This window comes from Polistes dominula, unplaced genomic scaffold (genome assembly GCF_049000335.1).
Source record: "Polistes dominula isolate Pdom_NZ unplaced genomic scaffold, Pdom_raw_medaka contig_28, whole genome shotgun sequence".
NCBI lineage: Eukaryota > Metazoa > Arthropoda > Insecta > Hymenoptera > Vespidae > Polistes > Polistes dominula.
In genome coordinates, this window is record NW_028300879.1 from 2,790,862 (window position 1) to 2,816,548 (window position 25,687).

Below are 25,687 nucleotides of genomic sequence, written 5' to 3' on the forward strand. Positions count from 1 at the left end.
TTCCCAATTCTAATATTTTTATCTCTTTCTATGTTGACGTAGATCTATATTTTATAATATCAATAAATTTCACTGAAATAGCTTCAATTTGGAAGCCATCAATGTTTGGTTTTTCAAAATATTTTCCTTGTTATTTCGATCAATTCAATATCGACTAGTCATATAGAAGTCGACAATTCTACTCTCAACGTGGAATAAGATACTATTTTATTTCTTTCCGTAAAAAGATAACGAAGGAGAACGTAGATATTTTCTTTAGCCTTATCGATCTAACTTTGGGTTTATTGCGTTTTACTAGTCAGAAGGAAGGTAGAGAAGAAGGAAGGATATTTCCGAGAAGTAGAATCTAAAAGAACCCCTCTCTACACGGTGGCAGCTATCAAACGATTTTATCGTCCCTGACTCGCTGATTGAAATCAGGTAAACGTTCTTATTTTTATATAAGAAAGGACACGATCGAGGGACCAAACGTGATCCTGGCTTTACGTTTACCGAGTTAGCCAGTGTGCCAGAAAAGAAATGAAAGGTATGTTGAAGGATCAGTTATCGTAGGTATACCAAAGTTATGAAGACAAAGAGAAAAAGAGAACAAAACAAAAAATGGCAGAAAAAGGATGAGAGAAATAAAGGAAGAAGGAAATTCCGAAGAATGTATAGAACAGAGGCGTAAAAAGGGACATGAGTTTTTCTCGCTATAGCAACGGTACATCGTCCCGTCCGGTTTTTGATATTTATTGGACGTATCCGTAGAACATAGAGGGAATACGTCCGGTATAATAATATCTATTTTCCAAGCGACGACGCGGAATGAGTAGAAGCGGTCGGGACACGAACGGAAGGAACTAAAGGAAAAGAAGAATAAGAAGAAGAAGACAGTCGAAAATGTAGCTTCCTAGTCGCAAAAAAAATTCTCGTCAGCTGTTTGGATTTATCGAAATAAATAAAATAAAAGGAAGTAAGGTAAAAGAGAAAGAAAAAGAAAAAAGATAGATAGCAATCGTAGAGCTATAGGTGTTACGTGAATGCAATGCCGATTGACCGTACGAAAGGACCGGAAGCCTTCCCTTTCATCGAGTCGACCGACTTCGCAAGCTGTTAGTCGCGAAGCTACTACTTCTTCTGTGTGTTCAGCCACAAATTGAAGTACAGCTTTCGTTCCGTTTCGTCTGTTTTGCACGTTCGTTTTGCTAAAGTCTTATATGTTTCTTCTTTTCGAAGATTAAAAAGAAAAACATATATATATAAAAGAGAGAGAGAGAGAGAGAGAGAGAGAGAGAGAGAAAGGATGAGAGAAAAAAGAAACGATCAAGAGATCTCGGCTTATCACGTTTCAGTTTCAACCAAGACAATCCGTGGTTTTAAGGAATTTCTCTCTTCTTCTTCTTCTTCTTCTTCTTCTTCTTCTTCTTCTTCTTCTTCCTACTCTTTTTCTTGTTCCTCTCGTTTTCTTTCGTTTTTTCTTATTTTTTTTTTCCCTTCGAACTTTGCCGACATAGAAAAGCTCCCGGCAAGTAAAGCACGCGGCTTAAAAGTCTTCCCTATTTAATTTTGTGAATAGGTCGAGCTTTCTCTCGTATACGCTAAAGGATCTCTCGATCCTTTACTAGTAATTCATTTTCTTTCCGCCTCCGTAGTTCGACTATTGTTTCGTAATGAATACGGTAAGACCGTTAGTTCCTTCATTCGTTCATTCGTTACACGTCAAGCTTTTTCCCTTATGCCGTCAGTACTTTCAACGAAAAATAACATAAGTACACATATGTTATAAAGTTTTCGATGATGATGATGACAATAATAGTTGACTTTGGTGTTTAGAATAAATCGTGACTATAACATTGATCGACGCGGTTTCTTTTTTTTTTTTTTCAAACACACGCGTGTCCAAATTTGGGTAAAAGTAAAAAGAGAAAAAAGGGAACAGAAAGAGAGAGAGAGAGAAAGTTAAAGGAAGAAAGAAACGAGCCGGAGGGAGATGTGGGAGATGTGAAAAAGAGCAGAGAGCCAAGGACCGGCTGGTTTCCAACGAGACGAAAGCGACACTCATTAAGCTGCCACGTAGCGAGACTACCGTACTGACTAGAAGGAAGAAACGAAAGCCTTGTGGAAGGAAGATGAGGATGAAAACGTTGAGGAGAAAGAGGGGGATCAATAGTTTTCGCGCGCGCGGCAACGCGCCGCCGGCATTTAAATGTATTTTATTTAACAGGTGAGCGCATGAGTTGCAACGTTCGGTGAGCTTCGTCGCTTTTACCCCTTAGTTTTCTTTCTCTCTCTTTCATTCGTCAGACGTCTTATTGAGAATACTCGTTAATTACATGCCCTACCTACCCTTGCATTCGTCCCTAAGTTTCCACTCTCAACCCTCCTATCTTTATCTCCACCGACTCGCTCTCTTTCTCTTAATCTCTTTCTCATAATGTATACATATATATATTTTTTTTTTCGTTTCTTTATTTTTCTCATTTTAACGTTTAAATTTCGCACTTTTTCGACTATGACACGGAATAAGGTGTCGAGGGACATGATCTTGTTCGACCCTTTTCAAGTGAGGTCAGCTGGAAAATAAATAGGAAATACTTCTTTTTTTTTTTGTCGACTGTTCGAACGACTGTCATCGAAATCTCTATAGATTTATTTTATTATTTATTTATTAAAAAGAACAATTTTAGATATATTTAGAATTTTGTATTACTATTATTATTTCTAAAAAAAAAAAAATATGTTTGAGATAAATTAATCGATCAACATTATTTCGATATTTTATTTAGTTTGTGTTAGAAAATATCTATAATAGAATTTATGTGTCGTTTATATTCTCATAGAATCTCAAAGATGTTTTATTCTATTTCTACAAAACATGTTTTCTCGAGTCTCGGAAGATGATCGAAGTAAAGCCAGCTAAAAGTAGAGATCTCAAAATGGGATAATGAATTTGACAAGGTACTCCCGGTACAGCCATTATATTCGGTTTGTCTGTATGGTAACAACACGATATCAGCTTTCTGAAACTCTAGGCGTGAGAGAAAGGCTAGCATCCATTTATTCATAGCCTTTCATAAATAAATGTATGAAAGTAGCCGGCGCTCGTGGCTGGGTAGGAGATGCGGCAAGGGAAAAGCAACAACGGCAAGCAGTATCCAGCGTGCTCTTTTCCCATCGCTAACGTACTCTCAGGTAAACTACCCTTTTTCTTGAATAGTATACATTTATTGCATGATAAGCAACGAATTCAAGAGTACATACGCTTAGCAAGTTATAAAAGTGAGCAGCTATTCTAATAAATGACTACTCACTTGAATTCTTCTTCTTATTCTTATTTGACTTCGACATTTTTTCTTTCCTTTTTCTTTTTAACTTTTTCGTTTTTTTTTTGTTCAACCAATAGAAATTACGAATACAATATGTACGAACGATTTCATAACAACGAAATGCAAGAATCTTATTTCAGCATAGAACATTTCTATCGAAATAAAATAAGAAAGAGGAATACGTTTTAAGATTCCGTCGATTTAAATTTTACCCACTCAAGAGACGGCTTTCAATATTGAACAAAACGATCCGCTTCGCGCGGTATCAGAGGCTTAAAAGCAACGCGGTGCCGTTGAAGGAATCGGGAAGGCGCTTGCCAGACTTATGCGATCGACGTATTGATAATCAATAGTATCGTTTCATAGATTTATCCGCGAGATACTCTGTAGACGAAATTTTATCTTAAAAATGTGATCGAATATTCAAAAAGTTCAATGTTCTTAAAGGTATCTACATAAAACAAATTTACAAATTCCTTCAATTTTTATAGTTACTCGAGCTTAGTATACGATGAAAATTCTATGTTCTCTTATAATGTTGGATCACAAAGTCGATTGTTAAACCCTAGGGAGTCTTCGAAGTAAATATTTATTATTATTGTTAATAATTTTTATAGGAGGATGGGGTAAAGAAAGAAGGTATCGAATACAGCACAATGATAAAAGAAAGAAAAGAAACTTTTCTTCCGGCTTTCGAGTTATATTCTCCGGGGACAGATTAACCTGTACCTATCTTTACAGAGAAAAAGAGATAGAGATAGAAAGAAGGATGGAAAACGGCAATAGTAGGAGAGAGAGGCGTGTACGGTAGAAAACTTGTCGTTGTATGCCGTCTAGTTTACAATACAGGATTAAGCCGACGACCGCCCGTTCTCACTCGACTGCTTCCGCGAGCGAAACTTAAAGCTCTTGATAAGCTCTCTCGTACTCCCTTTCTTCTTCTCCAACTACATCAACTGTTGTACCTCTTCTTTCTCTTTCTCTCTTTCTCATTCTACTTCTCCCTTTCACTCCTTTTACTATCTTCGTTTATCTATCCACACTGGCGATTTCTCTTTTTAAAAATATTTCATCGTCTAGTGAAAGTTGCTAAAAAGTAAGCTCACTCTTTTCCTAACTTTCAGTAACGTACCTGTTCGATTGGTCACGTATTTTAAGAAATTAATCGGCGTCTTTGAAGAAATTGTTATTTTCATTTGTCTAGTTTCGAAAAAGATCGAGATATACTATATTATATTTATTATCGTTATACGCACAACTACAAATCCGAGTTAGTATTAAATAAAGAAGATGAAAAAGAAAAAGATGAAAGAAAGTCAAACAGGATGCCGAATAGTCGTCGTCGTCTTATTCAAGGTTGACTCTCTTGGCATGAACCGAAAGATATACTTGCTACGAAGCATATGGGATGGATATAACGTTACGGTACGTTGACCACCACGGATCATGTAGTTCTTAGTACGATGGCACTAGCACGTTGTGCTGAATTTCTCTCTTTCTTCCATTTTCTTTTCCTTAGATTCTTTTATTCTTTTTTTCTCTTCCTTCTTCTCCACCCTCGGAAATACACGCGTTATTTTTTCCCCCCTTTTAGTTTTCTTTCAATCGAATCGAAAGAACGGGATTCGTCTCGATTAAAACTTTTTATCCGATTTGTTGAACTTCGTATTTGGTTGGGGGTGGGGTGGAGGGAAATTTGAAAGAAAATAATTACGAAAGATGAGACTCGTTTTTTTTTATTTATTCAATTTTCCTAAGGAATTTACTTTTATTTCGAGATACGCAAGAGTATTATTATGAAAACTCGACAAACTGGAAAGTGAATATCGTTACCACGTACGTGTTTCATAAGTAAACCAGACAATTGAAATATTTTCTACGTTATATTGGGAGTATGCAATTGGCGAACTCACTCGTCGTAATCTCGCGAACAGCGGCGTCGTCGTCGTCGTCGTCATCGTCGTCGTTGTCTCGCTTTTACAATACGCTCGGCGCATTACCCTTACTTTCTTATTGTTCCGTTGTTTAAGCTCTCGCGATGTCGCTCTAATTTGCATTCGTACGAGCAACTTAAAATAAAGGTTATCCCGGTGGGGGCGCGAAACCCGTTTGGAAACTGAATCCGTGCACGACCTTTTATACCCATCGTCGTCGTCGCCTTCGTCGTCGTCGTCGTCGTCGTAGTCGTCGAGAACGCGCGTTTCTGCTTTCGTTCACTGTAACCCACCGAACTGTTATTGCAAATAGACGAAATCGTCTCAAACGATTTTCCCAGCCGCTATGGAGATATCATGTGGTTCACAATATCGTGCTCTTGGATATGGCGTAAAGGATAATTTTCCCATAGGATTCTAACGCGAACACCGTCGTTGTCGTCGTGACGCCTTCGAATCCCTGTAAAGGTGAACGAGATACTATTATGGTGGTCGTTTATGGCCAATGTCACGTCCCGACCTTCCGATCATTCGATCCATTTCCTCTCCCTCTCTCTCTTACTCTCTCTCATTTTTTTCTTCTCTCGAGATATCGAAATATTCTATTCAATCCGGATTATGTGTCAAATTTAAATATGAATATTATTGGTTTATCATTTTACCATGTGACACGTTATATTTAGATAGTAAACAAATTACGCAACATAATAATATCTATATAAATGCATCTATTTTTTTTTTTTTTTATTATATCACAATTGTGTCGACAATACGACAAAAATACACAATAAAGCGTATAATACATTTCTGATGATAGTGTACGTGGTTTCAGCTCAATTTCAGAGCTCATAGATCAATATGATTATTCGCGAACGAGGTGAAATCGTGAACTCATTATAGCAAGAGCAAGCCAGCCGCGTAAACTCGACACATCAATGTTATGTATATTACATGGTAGGTAGAACGATTTGACCGATTTGCAGAGACACAACGTTGGATTCGTGTGCATGCATGCGAAAGTGTTACGGTGAACACTGTAACGATAGTGTCGACACGACAGCAAGAGGACGTCGATACATTGGCATAGGTGATGGCATAGACGATGGTAGGCAACATGCCAAACTGTCAAACAGCTGGTGGCACGCACCTTGCTTTACACGTGTTTCCAAGTCCTTTCTCTAACTATCGCTGCAATGCCAATAGGTTGTTGCACCAATGAAAACCGAGCCACTGTACTATCACTGTGTATCTTATTCTCTTCGTCTTTCTCTCTTAACTAGTTTATCCAATGAATTCTAACATATCCGAGAGTTTAACCTTTGCACGCACGCATTTCCAGATTTCCACCCCATCCCACTGCTCTTTCTTAATCGCTTTAGTCTCATTTCGTGATCTTATTCGATTCGAAGACGGCGTTACGAGATACCAAGAAACAAATATATTTCAATTTAATTATAATTAAACATCAATTTTGTAAAATGCGAAATGATTCAATCAAACGACCTTTTGATGAATAATACATTATTTATTGGAAGATTTCTTTCTTTCGAGAAAACGTTTGATAGACAACGGGGCACGAGACCTTAAAATAATCTTTATATTTGTATTCATTTTTATTAATGGACATATGGATAGAGAAGTAGAAAGAAGTTAATAAAATTCTTTACATAACGGTTATATATGACTTTTCCATTATTCTAATTAGCTATGGTAATCGTATTGTTTGAGCTTGTCGTCATCGTCGTCGTCGTTGGTGGAAGGACGTAATAACGCGCCGTTCCGTTTGGATCTGTATTCAACGACGCGTGTTTAAAGCCTATCCGTACTTTTAAACTCGAAGAGCCGACCCTCGAGCTTCGAATACTTCAGTGGATCGTTACTTCACATCGTCGTCGTCGTCGTCGTCGTCATCGTCGTCGTTGTCGTCTTTGTGTGAGAAAAAGAAGGGTAGCAGTAGAGAAAAAAAAACAAGAAAAAAGAAAAGAAGGAAAAAAAATGCCGGAGAAATCAGGCAAAAGTGAAGCATGCGGAGAGAATGGTTGCTGACTCTATCAAAGCCAGAGTAGCCGACGAGGTCGTCAGCTTGGGGCTTGGCAAAAGAGTTTCGGAGGGCTGCGTAGCTTCGTGGGGGTCCATGCAGAGGAGGCCATAGTTATTGCTATGCATATGGTGTTCCGAACAATAAAACGAAATGGCCACGGTGCGGTGGTTTTAAGGGAGGGTCCTGTTCAGGGATGGTTAGGATAGGATTTTAGAGTCGGTTTTAATCGGACTATCGGCTGGTACGACAGACCAGACCAACCCGATACCTATTACAACCTCTACTTTTTATTTTTATCTTAAAAAATAAAAAAAAATAAAATAGATAAGCAACTTGTCTTTTAACTTAACATTCTTAATGCTATATAAAATGATTGTAATCTATGTTAGCTCGTTTATATAGTCTTTGAAAAAGAAATTTATGCTATGTGTGTGATATAGATTTAGAAATTCGATCGTATTTACTCGAGTGGTTCTTCGAATTTACTAAAAGTTTTCAATTACGAGAAACGACAAAGATATCCATTCTACTTTGCCTTCTTTGGTGTTGTTATTTTACTGCCGACGATAGATAGATAGAAGGTAAAGAGCGAGAAAGAGAAAGGGGAAGAAGAAGGAGAAAGAAACGATTCTCATTGGGTCCTCTCTTATCCAACGACTTCAAAGTCGTAGAGGAGAATCGTTCCGCAAATCCTCGAAGGAGGCGTATCCTGGCACTTCGTATGCTGGCTCTTCGACGTTACTTCGGATACCACCGAGTTACCCTCGACTACTTCGGCCCAGATCTATTACCTTCTCTTTCTAACTGATCCTTTGTCTACCTTTCTTTCTCTCTCCCTCTCTCTGTCTCTTCTTGTTCATTCTACAACTTGCTTTCCATTCTCTTCTAAACCTATCTGTCATTCTCTCTCCCTCTCTTTCTCTCTCTTATCTCTGTTTCTGTCTCTATCTCTCGTTATCTATAATGGATTTTCATCGTCCTTCAACAATCCGCGAGGATCTCGTCGAGTGTAAACTCCTAGCAGAGCCGCCATGGACTTGTAATTATACGGAAGATCTCGTGCTATTAAATCCTTGTTAATTGCGTCTATATTGCGCAGCAGTGTACTATTATCACTATGAATGATTTCCACGGTGAAAGAACTCGGCCGGCCTTGAATAAAAGATACAAACGAGGCTGTTGAGTATCAGTCTTCAGTTAGAAAGCTCAATGCCTTTGACCCTTAGTTATCTTTTATGCTAGCGAGATTTTTCTTTCTTTAATTCGGTTCAATTACATTCCCCTCTCTGTCGACGCGTATATCGTTGGAAGTTAATTCTTTTAGTGTTGCCCAACGAAGTCCGTACTAATTTACATGTTTCCGAGGGGTAAGAAGAAAGATGTAGCAAAGTCCTGTACGAGATCAGCAGGCCGAGTAATCGCGGTGAAAACGAACGTTGATGAAGGTTGAACAGGAGGATATCTATTCTAAGGGTGGAATCGAGATTCGGATGATGCTACGGTTGTAAAAGTATATCTGCTATGATAAGGATGAAGTAGGCTGTTGGCGGGATTTTTAGTGTGATAGAAAGAGAGAAAGAGAAAAAGAGAGATAGATTGAGAGAGAAGATGGTTACAAAGTTGCGAATTAAAAATACAAAGAAAGGCGAAGTGAGGGTGGGGAAACGGAGGGTTTTACAAGAGAAGGAAGAGAAACGAGTAATGGTAGAAGGAAGAGGTGGAGAAGAAGGTGGAGGTAGTAGTGGTAGCTGTGGTAGGGTGGATTTGAGACAAAGGGTGCGACGGGAACAATGGCTTGTAATCTCGAGCCCTTAGAATAGCCCTGTCCTGCATTGCTCCGTTCAACTCGGCCCCGTGCCCTTCGCCCTTCCAGATTCGGAGCCGAAAGCGAGACGCACGATTATTCCAACGAACCCCCATCGCCATCGCCGGCAGCCTTGCTCGGACCTTTTCCCGCTCGATGGAATCCCGTCGTTGTCGTCATCGTCGTCGTTGCCTGTACTACTACTCGTCGAATCTTGTTAGGTACAATGAGCGGGTTAAACGAATCAATTTTTGTAGGACTCTACTCGGAAATTCCATTTCCGTGAGCGAGAAACGAGCGGGAAACGCGCAGTAAAGGAAAATGAGAGGATGAGGGGAGAATAGAAAGAGATAAAGTGAAAGAGAAAGACAGATAGTAAGAGGGATACAGAAAGAGAAATGTTTCTGGCGCGAAACGAATTGCTCGCAGGACCAAGTTTGTACGTCGTAAAAAAGTCTGACAGTGTCCTTCGTGAAAAAAAAAAAGAACATCCGACTAGTCGCGCGATCGGTGAAGTGTTTTTGGTAGGCGTCCAGAACGTAAGAGGCTTAGGTGGAATTAACGTCATGCTTATTTTTGCTTTGAAAAACGAAGGGACATTATCGGCTTATCGGACGGTATCGTCGTAAGTTTCGATCTTAGATGTGACAAATTCGACGGCCCGTAGATATTTACGTAAAAAATCGTTTTTTCAAAGATACCAGATACGTACATTTCCTTTCGATGCATATCGTTCAAACCATAACATACTTCTTCTCTTTTTTCTTCTTCAACCCCATCTTCTTGGCGGGTTTTTTCCACGAAGAAGAACTTTCACGGATTACCATTTCACTGCGATTCATGTTAATATTTATTAGGCCTTTTCGTAAAACAAGAGATAATAAATATCGAGTAAGAAAACTAAATGATTATTCGAACAATTCTTTTTTCTCCAATCGTAGTAGGATGTTGCTTGTCACATGGCATTTCTTAAAAATGACTAAAACTGTATTATCATAAAGATATATAAAATATTGGAAAAAATTGCAAGAAAATTATCGTATAGAAACGCATAATTAGATTAAGATGGTGAAGTTGTAAGAGCAAAGCAACCAAGGTATATGGCTGGTGAGCATCGATAATATTAAGACTCGAATGGCCACGTAGAACTTTAGAGATTGAAGATTAGGTAGGGCTGTTATACGGACAGCAGCAAGCTCGACTTGCGCAAGCTCTAGCGACGTTTTATCACTGTGATCGTCGGCAAGGATAACAGCTTTGTCCGGCAACCGGAGGTACGCGTAGAACCATCGCTCGTGAGCTTTGAACGCACGTGTAACGTGAATTCATGATGCATACATATACACTTGACTATGCATATACTCATATTATATATTTATGTATATATATATATGGGCATGTACATAAGTGTTTATATAACTATATATTTGTATTAATATACATATACATATATTATATATATAATATATAGGTGTGGCGTCTATATATATAGGGTGGTAGCGGTATACCACAATCCAGTCTACGGATAATGCAGCCAGCGAGGGCAAGAGTATGCGTGTGTGTGTGTTTGAGAGAGAGAGAGAGAGAGAGAGAGAGAGGGGTGTCCGCGGTGGTCGGTGTCTCGGTTTGCATTTCACAGCGGAGATATACGGTTATCTTGTACACGTCCGCGACAAAGCCCGTACGTTCCGATTAAACGTTATCTAGCTCCCGGTACCTCGAACGTCCCACCAATCTGCGTTCGTATTAATTACGGTACTCATTAAGATATCCGGTAATTCGCGGCAAGGCCGAGTAGAGTAGCGTTTGCGAAACGAAGCGAGTGTGTAAGCAACGGGTGTTTCGTTGACGCGCCTTGCCTCGCCTCACCGCGCCGCGCCGCGCCGTACCGCGCCGCGACGCCTCGCTCTGGTATTAATTTAGCAAGAAGCATAATTTTCGTTAATTAATTGATAGATCGTTGGCCGAGATAGTCAGCGACCGTAACCACGTTCGCTATGGTAAATCGTGAGAGAACAAATGACTGAACACGTTGGGTTCGACGAGAAGGACGCTTGTATTGCTGTTTACCATCATCTTTTGATTAATTAAATTTCATGTTCGAACGATGTTACATCGACGTGTCTAGCACAAACTATCAACTTTGAAGATTTCCTATACCGTGATACCACTGAGCCAATCTTACTTTTCTTATCTTTCAGGATCGATTAAGTACCGTTTAATCGTTTACTACTCCGCCTAATATGATATTTTCACGATGGACACTTTGAAAACGAGATCGACGATATTAGGGATGGGCGTGCTAACGAGATTAAAAGACCCGGGGCGGAAAGGAAGCGGAAACCAACGGAGCTATTCTCGAGAGTGGAGCTCCACAGAACCGTGTTATAACTTCATTGCCTCTGCTCGGTGAGCCTCCTAAATTCGGAAACCTTGCTGGATTTCATCGTGCTCCCATCCCCCCTCTCTCTTATCCACACAATCACATAAACTGTCGCTTTTCTCCATTTCCTTTTCTCTCTTCTGTAACTTCTCTGTCTGTAACTGTCTGTTTTTCTTCGTCTCCTAACCTTTCTCCAACAGTGCCATCAAACCATTCTCTTTTTCCTTTTATTTCACCCCCTCTCTTTCTCCCTGACCACAAGAGAACCCTTTTCCAAAGTCCTTTGCACCTAGTCGCGTACCGGCTGCCCCGCTTATATTCATAAGAACCGCTAAAATGTGGCGCGAATTTGCGATGTGCTAAAGTTAATTCTTGTCGGTTTTAAAGGGGATTACAACGAGTTGAGCTTGGCCGAATCGTCTTTCGGACGATACGCAAACCCCTGGATTCGTCCCTGCTAACACATCTTCTCGTTCGTATCAATGTATGTGAAGGAGCAAAAACACACCACTACTCAGCCACGAGCCGGATTTAATCCGCTTGGACGAAAACGTGTATGAAACTACTTAAAATATAACCTTGAACGGGTGCCAGGCTATTCACTGTTTATACCACTCGGCTCACCCGTTGCATCGTCAAACGTCTACGACGAAGCTGCTACGTGCCACGCTTCTCGCCAACTATTTCCCTCTCTTTCTATCTCTTATGTTGAGAATGGCACGGAACATTCCACGAAATAAAAGGTTTTACGATAAAAGAGGAAAGCTGTCGCCACAGCAGCGCGTCTTAGAAAGTTTCACTTGGAGAAACATATGTTGCAAGATGTATTGTGTCCAGTTATAGTAGGATATCGTTTTAGTATTGTTGAACTTAAACTCTTCTATCAGTTAGAAGGTTGTAATGTTTTATGCTAATTATGATTAGATCGCTTATATATTGTCTATCTTCTCCTTCTTCTTCTCCCTCCCTCCCCTCTCTCTCTCTCTCTCTCTCTTTCTCACCTACTTGCGTTCATGTCCTCTATCAGCTTTCTCTCTCTCCCGTTCCGCTTGAAATTCCGTCAAAGTCCGTACTCTCCTCCGACCGATGGTTACTAGGATACGCGACACCCCCTTCCGCCTTCCACGTTCTACTCCTCGTCGATTCCCACCCCTTCAACCTCGCTCGCACCATGCGCTGATGTATGATTTAATGCTGGTTTCGAGAGTAGACTGAGCAGAGCGAGTAGAGCGAGTAGACTTCCAGAGAAGTAGAGTGAGAGAGAAAGAGAGTCAGAAAGAGAGAGCGAGGGAGAGAGAGAGAGAGAGAGAGAGGGTGGTCGGGGATGTCTGGGACGGTATAAGGGTTTGCACGGTGTAGTGTTGCAGTGAGCTCATTAATTTACTAGCAAGCGCCAAAGGGTGGCTTAACAAGGCGCTAGGTTCCATTTTATTAGGTAAAATTGAAGACACGCTCGAGGCCGCCCTCTTCAAGCGCGATAGGCCTAGTGCGTTCTCCCGTTGAAATTTCCACAAGCAAGTTTCTTCTTTGATGGACTAATCTCAATCAAATACTTATAGATCTTATAGAAATAAATGAATCTTTTTTATCAAAGAAAACGTGAAAACACGTTTCCTAAACGTGTTTTATCTTGTTTGACATAGAATCGAGTGTGACGGAATCGATCGAATATGTAGGTCGTGCTATTTAATAATGCTAGAAGAGTAGCAGAGACTAGCCGAGAGAAAATTCGATCCTACTACAACTGGCGGACAGTGACGTCTAGCAAAATGGCGGGCTTGGCAGGTGGCGAGGCTAGGAAAAACAAAAGGACGAAGAAAAATAATTAATGTGGGTGTCTCATGTGCGCCAGCCCGACTCATCACTCTACCTCATCCTCTCTCCTCTCCCTCCCTCTCTTTCTCTCTTTTCCTTCTTCCTTTATTTCTCGTACGCTTGCTCTCCTCTTTCTAGAAAGAGGGTAGAACGAGTACCAGATAAAAAGATAACGAGGCTCTGCGAGGCTTCACGGGCTAGACGCCACAAAGGAACGGGGTACCCAAGGTACGTTTCAGCTAACGCTCATTGTTCAACGATGTTCTATGAATATAGTTTCCAGATACATTTACTTGTAAATGCAAACTTTGCGACAAACTACGCACCCCTGCTCAGCTACTTCGTAGCGAGCTTCAAACAAAAATTTTCTCATCAGCTTTATAAATTTCCATTTTATTTTATTTTATTTTATTTTATTTTATTTCTCATACAAAGTGCTTTCTTTCTCGATTATTTAATCGAGTAATTATTTAAATAAATATCGTTAATAAAATAAAAACATACTTCAAACAAAAAGAAATATTATTAGATAAAAAACAAAGAAAACTATCTTTATCACACTTTAATTGTTTTCAATGGAAAACGGTTCTCTACTCGCATCGTTATTGCATGGCGAAACTATTTCGATTCTTTTGCAAAAAAAGTGAAGTTTTTTCTAGTAGCTGACACGCGTTACCAACGCGACTCTCAACGTTTTCTCCTATTTTCGATGGAGATTGAAAGAGAATGAGAAAAAGAAAAGGGAGACTGGTAGGAGTGTATAAAAAAGCAGCGTGTCAGAGCGGGCGTCGTGTTTTCGGGCAATTAAACATTTCCATTTTCAATTTCTCGTCGGTGCCGAATGCAGGGGCGCGGTCGGCGGTCAGCCTCTGGCTGACGACCGTTGATTCGTTTATCGCTTCTCTTGTTTCCTCTCTTTCTCTTTCACCGTTTCTATTGCAGCTTCACCCTTTCTCTATCTCTCTGTCTCTGTCTCTAGTATTCCCTCTCTCTCTCTTTTTCTATCTCTGTTTCTCTCTATGTTGCTTCAATTTTTTTTCATGGTTTTCCATTTCGAGCAAACTCCCTTCATCGGTCCCACCCCAGGCAATGGTGATGGCACCACCACTAGCATTACCACCCACGACTACCCCGTTTCCCGAGCACCTCGCTCGATTCACGGACAATCCCCTGCTATTCGAATCACCCTCGAGAATCGAGCGGATACCAAGCAATTATTTAACGCTGCGTACCGCGGCTTTGGTTTGTCTCGTTGAAATACGCTAGAATTCCTGGCCATCGGAATACAGTTCTTGTGCGTGCCAATAGTTTTATCGAATATACCATTATCGTTCGAGTCGCGGGAGGACAAGTGTACTTACGAGTGAGCGATCGAGTGAGCGTAACACAGCCAGGTTAAAATAATTTCGAATCGTATAATAGAATGCGGTTATCGATCGAATCCATTTTATAACGCGTAGGTTGTATCTATAGAGCGTTTGATTTCCAATCGAATAGGGAAGTTTAACCAGAGGGATGAAGTTAAAGCCGATTCGTGAACAGTTTTACCTACATTGTTAGGACAGGAGAAACTTTGTCCCGACTGGGAAATAAAAGGAAACTCTACCTTGGACTTGTCGATTTATTCCAAACAAATACTTTGAAATACGTACTATTTCTGTATAACTATATATGTAGTACCACTTACATATATACATGTATATATATTATAAAGGTATATATAAATGTTTCTCTGTGTGTGTGTGTATATTGTTGGAAAAGCAGGAGGTGAAATAGAAGGATGGCGAGAACGGGTATGGCGATGCGCAGCAAAGTGTTTGAGCGGACAGTTTCTAGCACAACGCGCACAGCATTGTATTTCGGCCAACTTGGGAGCAAGCAGGTGCCTCGGCTTCTCCCGTGGGAGGTATCACGTCCTCGCAAACCAGGATATATATCTCCGAGACAAAGCTTAACATCGCGAGACGTAGAAAACTCGTAAACAGATTGTACCGTTGAAAATACGATCGTTTCGATCGGTCCTAGGATACTAACTGTAAAAGTAAAAAAAAAAGAAAAAAATAACCAACAAAAATATTAACTACACAATAGATCTTACAATTTGGAATCGTCGTTGACTTTTTCCTATCTAATCTTTTTCCATGTGTTTCTTTTTTTCTTCTCTTTCTCTATTACCTTTTAACTACGACAGTTTGTTTTGTAAAGTTTAGAGAGTTTTTAGAAAGATAAAAATAGTCGGTTGAGATTGTAGACTCGTAACAGGAGTTCGCCTTTAAGCAAAGCGAGATATACAATACAGCGTATTCAGAGTTCTCTCGAAAAGGACATAAATGTATGGGACTTTCTGTGTACATATACCTACGTAGAGTATGCAACGGTGGAACATTTTATTCGAGGAGAAAGGTCGGTGGAATAAAGAGCGGTCACGCCAGAAGAAAATCATCGTAGAAGGAAGGAAGGACGGAAGGAAAGAAGAAAGGAAAGAATGAAGGAAGGAAGGAAGGAAAATGGAGAGAAAAATGGAAAGAAAGCGTAATAAAAGAAGACGAGAGATGCACGAAGAAGCAGCTTCTCTCTCTTTTTTTCTTTTTCTCTCTCTCTTTTACCCTTTCTCTCTTATCGCTATCTTTTACAGACGCTGGACCTAACATCGCGGTGCCCCTGGGATTAAAAAACCTCAGCAAGAAATACAGCCACTGCAGAAACCCTCATTTGCAATCTACTTCCTGCTCCCTCGACCTTAGCCCGTGCTACTTTTCCTCCACCACTGAGAAAAGCTAGATTCGAGCCAATATTAGAAAGCGAATAACGTGGAGAGGGGAAAAGGAAAAAACGTAAAAAAAAAGAGAGAATTTCACTGAAATAAAAGAAAAAGAGAAATAGGCTATTGCGAAAGAGTTTTGAGCAAATAAGGTAGTGAATTTAGCGCTCGATTATGTTTCTATTCTTCGTATTTGTAAGCACAATAATTCGAGAAACGAATTCTCTCGGGAGAAATGAAATTTCTTTCAACCGATAAGCTCTATGTATTGCTCATGAAAAACGAAGTAAAAGGGGCGTCTTACACTCTTAGACAAAGTGAAAAAGAAAATTGGAAAGAAAGTCACGTTTAAGCTAGTACGCTCGAAGCAACAACATCCGTACATCATTCTACTTTATATTCGTCGATCAAAAGAAGGAAGAGGAAGTTCCTTTAGATCCTACTTTCCGTTTTTACGCACAGTTTCTCGCGAGACTATATCACTATCTCGAGTTTAACTAGCAAAGATTCAGCCAAGTGCAAGAGAGAGTAGCCAGTTGACGGAGCAGTCCGTTACGTCGTTGCAACGAACGATGGGTTGTTGGATACGAAGGGTAAAGGATGACTGGAAAGGGTTGGAGGTGGGGTTTAACGACCCCGATAGTCGCGGTAGGACGTGCGTGAGCCCTCGCACGACTGATTACGAGCGAGCGACCCTTTGACGATCACGATCGGCCGACTCCGTGTTGCATAGAAAGAGAGAAAGAGAGAGTATGAGAGAGAGAAGGGAAGAAAGGGAAAGGGAGGAAGCACATGTGATCGATCTAACGGTGGGCGGCGAAGAGAGCATCGCCTTAGGGGCTCTCCAGAGCGAAGGGTTTAGTTATACCAGCGTGGCGTACGCGCGGTTACGAGCGTGCATCAGCCTGGATAAATCACCGGATGTACTCTAACGTGGACACGTTGCAAGAGAGACGAGTCGTATTAACTTTTTTACTGACCAACCAGCTAGCCATCTAACAAATAGAGAAAGAGAGACGGTAGAAAGTCACGTTGCGTACTTAATGGTCTTGGCCAACTTGAGCAAATGAGAAATATTGTAGGTACAACGAAAAGAGTGATTTTCGATAAAGAATAGTAAAAAAGAAGAAGAATTAAATTTAAATATATCAACCAATATAGTTAAGACAAATAACGTTAGAAATTTGATGTTAAAGTCACGATTAGATGTAAAGAATAAGAATAATCAATGAACTCTTATCTTCATGGAAGCAGACAAACCGATAATTTCGGCTTCATTATTAGACTACGGTCATTCAACGTCGTAACACTTCTTCTAACGAAATTAAAATATCGAATTAAAATATTGAAATAAATTGCAAAGGTTTCTTCCGTCTTTTTCTACTTCGTAATTGGAAGATTTTCGACGTCTACGAATTTATTACGTGACAGTCGTGGCTTTGCTTGCGTAATATCTCTGAGGCGTTGCTTTTATGCTAAAGTACAAACGGCCGGGAATACCGTTGCCATTCTATACAAATTCTATTTGTGTTGGTACACACATCTATGTATATATATATAGAAGCGTTGATATGTCTAGGCATGCGTTCATCTGTGTAGATAAATCACAGAATATAGTCCGACGTGGACTTTGGGAGAGACGTCGTATTAACGTTTTTGCTCCGCATGTAGCAAGGAATGACGATGGTTGGGAATGCGGACGAAGTTTGGTAGTTTGCTCGAAAGTAAGAGAGAGAAAAGAGAGAGAGAGAGAGGGAAAGAGAAAGAGAGAGAGAGAGAGAGACAAAGAGAGAAATAGAATATAACGTCTAGAAGTAGCGAATAGTATATTCGCTTCGCACCAATGGCTCGACGAGAAAGTAGAATTTAGAGAAACAGAGAGAGAGAGAGAGAGAGAGAAAGAGAAAGAGAAGGAGAGAGAAAGCATTCTCTCGTCTTAGCTCTGCTTAGAAGCGATTCATCGCCCAAAGTGCTCGAGCTCGATCTGTGTTTAACATGTAATGTGCTCAAACTATTGCAGTTGTCTCACAAAGAGCGAGAGAATGGATAAGAGAGAGAGAGAGAGAGAGAGAGAGAGAAAGAGAGACAGAGAATGAAAGCAAAGGAGTAGAGAGAGAGTGAGACTATACTAATACCAATAGTAGATTCGCTTACTTCGACTGGTTGCCCTTCCTCCCTCACACTCTAGATCGATCGAATATTAATTAACGTGGTTGGCCGTAATTAAAAGTTTAATCGAAACGATTAATGTGTCGCCGATTAACAGGTTCTTTTATATAACCAGCGTGTATTCGAATGTCGTTTCAAATTTTCCCCAAGTACTCGGCTTTATTAACTTTCGACGTAAATTCATTAAGAAGTAACGTAACATTTAGAAGGTAGGATTTCTAATCTCATTATCGTTCGACACGACTTTAATATTCAACCATTTTTTTTTTGTCGTACTTACTCTCACTCTCTTTCTTTCTCTCTATTTTATTATCGTTTATTTAAACATACTCAGTGATATAACGTGATATTATAGTATATGAGCTCGATAACCGAACTGAGAATAGACAAAGATAAAAGAGAATGCAAGTGTAGTAGGAAATCGCGTCTCGTTCGTAAACCGAGGCTAATGAAGGCTACCGGACTCCTATGTTCGTCGAAGTTATGCGAACGAGTATAGTCTGTCGCTTGGACTCTTGAATTCGTATTTATGTTTGTATCCATCGTTTGGCAACGGCGACGACGGCAGAACGGTGGCGAGAGTCTCGCGGAATTGAAATGCAAATAGTGGGATCCGGGATGCAAATTCTAGTTGCAAGGGGTAACGCCAGCCAGCCATCCCGAACGAACGAACGGAGCAGCCCGCGACAGAGCCGCTATGGGATCGACTCTGAACGGAACCAAAAGGAATGGAACCGACTGGACTACGAAGCGAGCAAAAGCAAGAGAGAGAGTGAGAGGGTAAAAGAGAATGAGCGATGCCTGCGGGAAGATGTGAAAGAAAGACAAAAAATTGATTGCAATTCGGCGCCACTCTCGGCTTGGTCGAGATAAAAGTAATGCGTTTCGTGCATAACGAGTCGTTCAACCCCATCTTGCTTTTCTCTCTCTCTCTCTCTCTCTCTCTCTCTCTTACACTTTTTCTTTTTCTGTGTTTCTCTATTTCTCTTTCCGTTTCGCACTTTCCAACGTTTCCCTTTGACCTCTCACGATTTTGTCGACCACTTTCAGTCTCCAACGTGTTTTGTTCTCGTGGCATCCGGCATTGAAAATTTGAACGCACGTTACAAGATACGTTGGCAAAACAAACGAAAAATTAAAAAGATAAAAAAATGGAGAGAAATAATAATATCATATTCGTTCTGCCCAAAAAAAATATCTCTATCTGAGTTACGAAAGCCCACTCAACGTATTTGAATTTCTAACGATTCTAAGAAAAAAACGTAATACGCGTTTCCTTGTCTCGCGTCCTATTTATTTTTATTTTTTATTTTTAAGATAGAAAAATCGACGAGTTGCTTTGCTTCTCGAAGATGGATTTTCTGTCGCATATCGTTTGTATTGATTTCATAAGGAGGAACGTAAGCTCCGGAAAAATTTCATGAATAATAAAAGAAGCACGATATCGTGCGTAGGAGACATCGATATCACCAGAAGCTATATTATTTTCCCATGGTAGATACAATGGATCTACTAAAGAAGAAAGAGAAAAAGATCGAGTTGAAGGAAAAGTTTTAAACGTAGTTTTAGCGAGTTAGCCATGGAGAGCCTCCGCACTTTAAGATCGCCTAATGACATTAGGGTGAACGTTTAGCAATCCTCCTCTTTCTTCTTTTCTTCTTCTTCTTCTTCTTCTTATTCTCCTTCTTCTTATTTGCTTTCATTTAGTAGCATTTCAACTTTTCAAAGATCGATATCTTCTAATTCTATTAAGTTGAATGTCACGGTTTACCTTGGATCGGCGTATTGTACGGTTTTCACGTGGGGTGGACGACAATCGGACGGTTAACAATAATTGGACACTCGTTCTCCTAGGAAAATGTAGACGCGGAGAGAAAGAAAGAGAGAGAGAGAAAATGAACGTGCTGTATCGTAGAGAACCCTTTCGGAAGTTAACTCGCAGATATCCGATTCCTGTCATGTTTTCACTGACGACGATTATCCGATTAGCAATCGCGCGCATCGCTTACACGGATTGACGTGACCAACCACGAGAATTCTTTACGGTCTAATGGTCCATGAAAGAGACAGAAAGAGAAAGAAAGAGAGATCGATCGAGAACGATCGATCGATAAGTATAGAATTTTCGACTTTCATCGTGATGCTTTTACGTTTAGTTTATACTCGACAATGATTACGATCGTTATTCTTTACGATCAGAAATTATAATCGGATAATAAAGTTCTAAGGTAAATAAATCATCAATAATGCTATACATTTCAATGATTTTTGTTTATATATTTTATAAAATCAATTTTTAGGAAATTCAATCATGAGACGAAAAAGAAATAGCGAGCGTGGTGAGATAAAAATAGAAATTTAAAAAAAATGTATGTATGTATATTGATAAATATAAAAGAGAGAAAAAAAATCGAGTAGCTAGGGTGAACGGGGGTAATCGAGCATCCTACTTAATATGCCGAACAAGGGTGGAACAACTCGTGGCAAAGCGGTCGCTGCCGCGAGTGGGCGGAAACAAATGGCAAAGGGCATTGGCGGCTATCCTTTACCCGGGAATCGTATCGTCCAGCACCCTCGCTACGGACAGAGTGCCATCGATTACGCCAAAATTAACATTTAAAAGCGGAAAATTTGCAAGTGCCGAGATGCTCCTGTACACTAACCGTTGGTACCATAATACGTAACGCGAGTACCACCGAAGAATCGCACGTGCAGGAGAGGAGCATTCTCGTTTCTCTCGTTAGCGATAGCGAGCAACGAAAGGGTGCAAGACGAGAGAAAAAAGAGAAAGGGATGTTATGAGTAAAGAAGGGGGAGAGAGAGAGAGTGAGCCTCGGAAACCCCTGGCTGTTAAATGTAAATGTCCGGCATTTGTTACTTCTATCTTTCTCTTTTTCTCGCGTAGGGAAGTACTGTTTGTTTGTATCTGCGGTTCGCGAACACAGCGACAGTAACAGAGGGGGTTCGAGTCGATGGCGAAGGGGTAGCAACGAGAACGAAAAGGGAGGGACCAGGCCGCTCTGAAACTCTCTCTGCTGCTATTCGGCAATTTTTGTTACCTCTACTTTTGCCATATACTTTTTTATTTTTGCGTGGCCCGCTGGCTTCTATGTAAGCCAGCGCGCGAGGGAGTGAGCCTCGGGACGCTCATTTGTAAAATTTTATGATAACCTCCCCACTACTCCTTTATTCTTTCTCTCTCGCTCTCTCTCTCTCTCTCTATCTCTCTCCGTCGAGAGACTCCTCCTCATCCCTCCCTGTTACCGTCGCGTTGTATCCATTACGAGCGTGCTGCTGCTCCTTTTTAGGAATTTCGTTTTAATTACTGCCCGTTCGCCGTGTATCCCCATCCCTCCACCTCGTTTTCGTTCTATACCTTTTTTACTTTCTCTCTCTCTCTCTCCCTCTCTCTGTTCTTCTCATTCAAGCTCTCGATTCTCTGTCTCTCTTTATCGGTTGGTACCATGCGCACGCGTGCCCATGACCGCGCGAAAACTCTAAACGACGTTGCACATCGATCTGAGAGAGAAAGAGCTTGGATATCAGAAAGCTATTGAAATCCCGCGAAATTGCGGTGCAGCCGTACGCGAGAGCCTTTCCCCATATCGGCGGAGCACCATCTCACAAACCATCCCGTTCCTAATACCGTTCCTCATCCAGTTCCTCATCCCTTTATTCCCGTTCCATCTCCTCCCTCTCTCTCTTTCTATCTACAGTCGTGCCTTTTTCCGGCATTCTCTGCCACCCCTTTAACGAATACGATACGGACGGAGCATCGATGAAAGATAACCGAATAAAAACCTGGAAAACGCGAGCTCGCCGTTGCGGTACCATTCCGCCCGCGGAAAATCGTCGAATCTGCCTGGGTGAAGAAAGTTAATCGAGTTTAAAAATGATAAGTTTCCTCGCACCGTACGACCTAGTACTATGTTTGTCTCTACGTATATTTAGATATTTTTTCTAGATGGTCTTTTAAATGTATCCTTTTTCAACGTCTATGAAGAACAATCGACCGACCGGTGTAGTTTTGACGATATTACGTTTGGATTCATGTACTCGTGATAAGAAGAAAAATAAATGACTGTATTATTTTATTAAATAAAACAATTGTTTTTAAGTCATTTGATCGCGTATAATTGTGATGTAACACGTAGACGATGAATATCGTTGAAAATGTATTTTACCTTTAACGAAGTAAAACATTTGTTAATTAATATATCTAATTTGAACGTTAATAATTTCAACACGTACGTTATTTCAAATAATATAATACCAAGCAAACTAATATTCTACGTTTTAAAAGACGTTTTTAAAACAAACAAACCTTCTTCATTTCGTGATTCGTGAGAAAAAACGAATAAGAAAAAGCATTGTGCTAGAAAGTTACTGGCGGCACGCTACGTGGTACGCTGAGTCTGTGGAAACGACTGCCATACTTGTATGGAGCCCCCGCGACTCTTTTGATATTTCAACAGAGTAGACGAGTGGCGTGTCGTAATGAAATCATCTCCATCGCTTTGATCTTCCCCGCGTGCGCGCGCGCATTAACCAGCCATCCAGGCACAGACAGCCAGCTCGCGTTCGCGCTTATTCTCGTCATCCCTTTCGTCGAAAGATAGGAGCAACCTTTTGCGTCTCTTTTCCTTCAAAACGGTTACACAGTCCAATCCCTCTCTTGTCGGCTTCACTCGACATTCCCTATCCTCACCCCCATCTACCCCCACGATCTTTCCTCATCCTTACACCCTTTGCCACTTTTAAAATGAGTTTCTTCGCTTGTTTTCATTTTTCTTTTTCACTTTTGTCTAGCTAATTTTATTTTAATGACATGGCACGAGACTCTTCGTTATTTTTTCTCGAGACCAACGTCCGAAACTTAGAAAGAAAAAATTACCTTCGTATAGGAACAGTATAGGAGTCGAAAGAAATTTACAAGAAGTAGAACAATCTATGAAGTCGAATCGATCGTGTAAGAAGAAACGAAATTGGATTGGCAAAGCTCTGTGACATCATGGTTGATGGATGTATGAGAATTGTATCGAAGTAGACCAAATGCGATAGAATAAGTCAGTTTATTTCCTAGTCAGGTAGGAAAAATGTAGATATTTATGTAATGAAAATGTTTAAATGCTCTTGCTATTTTGTTAATTAATAATTACTTATGTAAATAAAATTTGATCATTTATATTTCGTTGTTTGTTCGAAGAGAGTTGGAAAGAAAAAAAAAAACAAGAGAAAAATAAGAACTGGAAAAAGCAAAGGGAAGACAACGACATCATGCAAGATTCATTCGATTCTCCAAAGGCGTAATAGTATCTTATTAAATTACAGTGTGATCCATCGGAATTTACGATGGACAGAGACGATGATCGATACCCGAAGAAGAGTCGATATAGAGGCACTAAGAAACAGGGGTTGGTACGTACTGGGATGAGGGATCTCGTCTTCTTTACACAAGAGAGCCACGACCGTAGCAGGTATATAAGGTGTATCGAGCAACAAGGACTAACGGCCTTTAATTAATAAAGTTACGCGAACAACTCTCAAAGTCTTCCCGCTCCTTCTATACTCGTTCTCTCTTACCAACGCGCGCCAGCTATTTCCCTCCGCTTTAGAAATTCTACTATTTCTCTCCTTTTCCTTTCTATCCTTCCCTCTTTCACCTTCTTCTTCCTTCTTCTTCGATTTCTCTTAAAGTGGGCTCCTATTCGGGAAGTTGGGGATCTCTTTGTAAAACTCGTACGAATTTTCTTACTAATTTTAAAATATATTGTTTCTCTTTACGAAATGATGATCAACGAATCGTTATAATAGAAAAACTAAATTAAAAGTATTCACCTAATCATTAATCTCTTTAAAAATAAAACGATCTTTTTAACCTACATGCGTATCCAGAGAGAAATATTATCTCTTGTCCCATGTCTTAAATAAGTAAACTTCTTTATCTTGGATTGTTGAGACAGAAAAGAGTCTATTTTTTGTTATATTCTCTGTCTCTTTTTCTCCTTCTTTTCATCTCTATTTCCCAATGTTTAACTGTCGCGTCCTATAGCTTTCACAGGGTGTACACAGATAATTGATAACTTGGTCGACTAGACGATGTGTCTTTTCGTCGGAAATCCAAGCGGGCGCCAAAAGTTGACTCGGTCTACGTAAGAACGATCTTGCTAAGCGATACAAGGGTTTGGAAAGGATTGGGATAGACGCGAAACGGGCTGGAAGAGTTAGCCCGGAAAAGGGTAACGCGGACTACTAACGCGAGGTGCCAGGTTTCGAGAAATTAAGTCGCATTCTCGCTGCCAACGTTGCCACCACGCGCTACGGCAAACGTCGTCATCGCAACGAAAGTCCTCTTCGAAAGAATCCGAAAGGCGAGTTATAGCTCGCTAAAGAAAATTGACTTGAATCCACGCCAGGATAATAAAAGCGCGCCCCGCTACGTGGAGCTACGAGCGAGAAATATGAAAGAAACGATCCGATACCGGTAAGCAAGAACTCTTTCTATGTGCTTGCCCGCCGGCTGCACTCTTTGGTGGAAACGAAAAATATCGTAGAAATATATATGTATCGCTATAGTGCTTTCGTTGGATGCACAATCGATACCGATTGCTCCTGTTCTTCTTGCGATACGCTAGACGATACGTGTAGCCAATGTACCTATGTACGTAGCAATGAGTATCGATTATACTCGAGTACGTATTATATCAGGATCGATGTTATCGTCAATACACTGTGCTCGTAATATTCCTACGAAACGATCCTAGCAAAATATCGGTTTCTCTCGGTAAGGAACTAAAAGTGATTCTAACAAATGTGACGTAAGTGTACGCCTTGTTGTACTTTCACCTAAACTTTTGAATCGATAAAATTACTTTCACGAGCAATCGTTCAATTCTTTGTATTTTTTTTTAGTTCCATTCCATTACTAATTAAAGTAACATAAGGCAACCGGCAATACGTATTCTTCAAAGCGATATTTCGTTTTTGGGATGATAAATGATCTACGAGTCATTAAAGTTGTTGTGATATTTTTATAATCACTGCCAATGACAGTGACCGATTGAGTAAAAAGCAAACATAGCTGGTAAGTGCATAAAATTGTCTCGATCCTTATTTGAACGTAATATTCGATAACTTCATTCGTTGATACGTGTATTTAAAACACATACACATACATACATACATACAAACAATCATACACGCATCACCGCTTTAACTTAACATACGAGCCAACTATACAAGTACTATAAGTAGCAGAGGAAATATGTGTACCTACTTCATATGGCAACATTCGTTACAAAGCAAAACGTACACACACGACAGACGGATACTTCATAGGAGGAATAATGTGTGTTTTATGATTGAGGAGCATTCTACCGAGCACAGCATTCGTGATAGGACGTGTTTCGTACAATGATCTACCTTGTGTTCGAGATAACATTTGGCATGTAAAAGTTTACTTAGGCGTCTAT

General features: G+C 40.3%; 1 protein-coding gene across 7 annotated transcripts in view; it reads right to left on the reverse strand.

Annotated features, from left to right (window-relative positions):
• LOC107065093 (nucleolysin TIAR) overlaps positions 1-25,687 on the reverse strand; it is a 418,517-nt gene that overhangs the window by 391,388 nt on the left and 1,442 nt on the right. The gene's annotated exons all lie outside the window — the stretch shown is intronic.